Raw genomic sequence first — 4236 nt, forward strand, 5'->3', positions numbered from 1 at the left:
GAATTGGTTTTCCATGAACATTCACTCGGTTAAAGTGTGGCAATGGTGGTGTGCATGTCTAGGATTGGATCCGTGGAGAGCTAGGTACTTAAGCAGTCTAATAGACTCACCTCCTCTTTTCTGGCATCCTACCTGGTGCACAGCTTTCATTCACTTCAATCTACAACGAAGATATCCTTTGAACACTAAAAAAATTTTAGATAAAACATGCCTTTCTCTAGGAAAGCTTCAATGTGACACGCCGAATTCGGTCGTAACGTCTGGGCTGAGTTTGGGGTCTTACATAGCAAAAATGCTAAGTTGAGGAATGAGATCACAACTTTCCAACAATTGGATGTCGAGTCTTTGTATGAGGCTTGGGAGTGATTCAAGGAGTTACTTCATAAGTTTCCTCATCATGGGATTCCTCATTGTATCCAGTTGGAGACATTCTATAATGGTCTCAATGCACATACAAGATTGATGGTAGATGTTTTTCCGAATAGTGCAATTTTGTCTAAGTCTTATAATGAGGCTTATGAGATCATCGAGAGGATCACGAGCAACAACTATTAATGGCCAACAAATCGAACAACTTCAGGAAGATGTATAGCTAAAGTTCATGAAGTTGATGCTCTCACTTTGTTAACAGCTCAAGTATTGTCTATTTCCTCTATGTTAAAGCAGTTTACCGCTAATAGTGCTAATAATTTTGTAGCTTAGCCACCAAGTCCGTTTGAATTAGTTTCCTATGTGTACTGTGGGGAAGGTCATTCTTTTGAGAATTGCCCATTGAATACCGAGTCAGTGTAGTATGTGGGGAACCAACACCAAAATAGGAGTGGAAAAGGACCCTAGTCCAACTTCTATAATCCTTCATGTTAATCACTCCAACTTTTCTTGGAGCAACTAAGGAAATGGACCAAACAACGACTTTATGCAGCATAGACTCAACCAATCTCAAGGGTTTAATCAGCAAGCTCCAAAACCACTTCAAGATGAGGCATCAAACAGTTTGGAGAACTTGTGAAAAACATACATGACAGAGAATGACGCTTTGATCCAGGGCCAAGCAGTAACACTGAAAAATTTGGAAAACCAAATGGGCCAGTTAACTACAAAGCTTCGTAATAGACCGTAAGGAACCTTGCCGAGTGATACTGAGAATCCAAGAAATTTGGGTAAAGAACATATCAAGGTAGTGGCATTATGAAGTGGTAAAATTATGGAACCCTGGTTGATTGAGGTCGAAGATAAGCCCGTTGAGAATAATCAACCAGCTGTTGAAATTCCTACACCAAAGGAATCAGAATCTGCAAAGACTGACAAGGTAAGTCCTAACTTAGTGAATTAAGATACTTTAACATCTTCTTTGGATGCAGATTTACCTACTCAAAAAAGTTGTCCGGTTCAACCGAAAGTTCCATCACCTCCATATCCGCAAAGATTGTAGCAACACAAACAGAAACAGGAGGTGCAATTCAAGAAGTTTTTGGATGTTCTGAAGCAATTACACATCAATATTCCATTGGTAGAGGTTTTAGAACAAATGCCCGATTATGTGAAGTTTATGAAGGATGTACTATCCAAGAAGAAATGACTGAGTGAGTATGAGACTGTCGCCTTGACAAAGGAGTGCAGTGCATTCCTATAGAACAAGATGCCACCAAAATTGAAGGATCCAGGAAGCTTTACGATACCCTGTAACATTGGTGAATCTTACTGTGGTAAATATTTGTGTGACTTAGGAGCAAGTATGAACTTGATGCCTAAGTCTATTTTCAATATGCTAGCGATAGGAGAAGTAAGACCTACAAATGTGACGCTTCAGCTAGCGGATTGATCTTTAGCATACCCTGAAGGAAAGATTTAAGATGTTTTGGTAAGAGCTGATAAATTTATATTTCCTGCTGATTTCGTTATTCTAGATTTTGAAGCAGATAAGGAAGTTCCAATTATCCTTGGGAGACCTTTCCTAGCAACGGGAAGAATGTTAATTGATGTGTAGAAAGGCGAACTCACCATGCGAGTTCAAGACGATCAGGTAACTTTTAACATTCTTAAAGTGATGAAATTTCCCGATCCGACAGATGTGTGTTCAGTTATGGAAGAGATAGAAACCTTTATTTCTATGAAAAGCAATTTTGAAGAAGATCCATTGGAGAAAACCTTAGGGTTTGACCCTTTGGAGGATGAAGAAAGTGAAGAAAATAGGTTCTAGTGGAAGCCAATCTGAGAAATTTTATTCAATCCACATGGTTTGAACCATTGGAGTTGGAAGTAAGAGAATTTATGCAAGCCAAATTGTCAATCGAAGAACCACCTACACTCGAACTAAAGGTACTTCCTTCCAATTTGAAATATGTTTATTTCGATGACTATTCCAATTTGCCTGTGATTATTTCAGCAAAACTAACGAAAGATCAAGAGAAGCAACCAATTTCTATTATAAAAAAATTTAAGAAAGCAATTGGTTGGATCATAGCTGATATTCGAGGTATAAGCCCTTCATTTTGCATGCACAAAATTATTCTAGAGGAACGTGAAAAAGCTCGAATTGATAGGAAAATGAGGCTCAATCCTATTATGAAGGAAGTTGTGAGAAAGAAAGTGATCAAATGGCTAGATGCAGGAATCATCTATCCTATTTCAGATAGTTCGTGGGTAAGTCCGGTGCAGTGTGTACCAAAGAAAGGTAGAATTACAATTGTTGAGAATGAGCATAATAAATTGATCCTAAGAAGAACTGTTACTAGTTGAAGAATTTGTGTTGACTATAGAAAGCTAAATAAAGACACTCGGAAGGACCATTTTTCGTTGCCTTTTATGGATTAGATGTTAGATCAACTGGCAGGTAATGAATTCTATTGTTTTTTAGATGGTTATTTGGGATATAACTAAATAGTTGTAGCTCCGGAAGACAAACATAAAGAAAACCTTTACTTGTTCGTATGGTATGTTTGCTTTTAGGCGAATGCCTTTTGGTTTATGCAATGCACCTGCAAACTTTCAATGATGCATGATGGCAATATTCACTGAAATGGTTGAAAATTTTGTTGAGGTTTCTATGGATGATTTTTCTATTTTTGGTAACATTTATGATATTTGTTTGAGTAATTTGGCTAAGCTACTGAAGAGATGCGAAGAAATGGATCTTGTCCGTAACTGGGAGAAATGTCATTTTATGGTTAAGGAATGGATTGTCTTAGGGCATAGAATTTCAAAGAAAGGAATTGAAGTCGAAAAAGCAAAGGTGGACTATAACACTCCTTACCCGTACCCAAGAACGGGACAAGGTACGAGGCGTTACCAGATACATACTTGGACACTTTTAGAAAATACATGTGATAAAATTTAATTCTAATTTAAAACCGACCAAACAACATCATAGTGTCCAATTATGGACCTACAAGGTCCAAAACATACATTAAAAGCAACCCGGGACTAAACAGAGAACTATAGAAAATTTTAGAAAAATTACTAGGGTTATACCTCCTACACTCGTATGGAGGCAAAGAACACACCCAAGTGTCCCACCCGTGTTGAATTATTTGGATTTATCTTTCATTTTGAACCTACAAGGATTTTCACACGGCCAAGCACACGCCCGTGTCCCTCACACGACCTAAACACACCTGTGTCATCGCCCGTGTCCAAAAACACGGATATTCTATTTATGATGTCATCATTCATTTTGAGGTACATGGCCATGCCACACGCCCGTGTGCTAGGCTGTGTCCTCCACACGATTGAGACACACGGTCGTGTCTCTACCCGTGTGCTTACTACCATGCAAATTGACCTAAAATTTTAAGTGCAAGGGACACATGGCCGGGCAACACGCCCATAGGGCTGGCCGTGTGTCACACACGGCCTAGACACATGCCTGTGTGTCTACTCGTGTAGACCTTTTAGGGTTATTTTCCAAGCCTTTAGTCACTCGCTATCGTTCCTACACACTCAGAGACTTCAGTAGTATTTAACATGGCCTAATTATACTCTTAAACAACCTTGACATAACTTATTGCATGTTAACCTCATCTCATCAGTTTAGTACATACTAAATTACCCTTTCCGTGTTAGGGATTAACATAACACATTTTACTTTTTACACTTAGGCCATATTATAACCATATACCATTATATGCTATGTCCACTCTCAAATTATTAGGCTCCATTTCAATCATCCAGTCATGATAAACCTCATCATCATATCTCATGAAACATTTAAACATAGACATGCATCAATGGTAGGTT

The 4236-nt window shown here is 38.5% G+C and overlaps 1 non-coding gene across 1 annotated transcript; it reads right to left on the reverse strand.

The window, feature by feature from the left end:
- Positions 1–297: 297 nt before the first annotated feature.
- Positions 298–404, reverse strand: LOC128290994 (small nucleolar RNA R71). Its single transcript, XR_008280772.1, has one exon. It is a non-coding gene; the product is annotated as a small nucleolar RNA R71 (small nucleolar RNA).
- Positions 405–4236: the final 3832 nt, after the last annotated feature.

This window comes from Gossypium arboreum, chromosome 3, assembly GCF_025698485.1.
Source record: "Gossypium arboreum isolate Shixiya-1 chromosome 3, ASM2569848v2, whole genome shotgun sequence".
Taxonomy (NCBI): Eukaryota; Viridiplantae; Streptophyta; class Magnoliopsida; order Malvales; family Malvaceae; genus Gossypium; species Gossypium arboreum.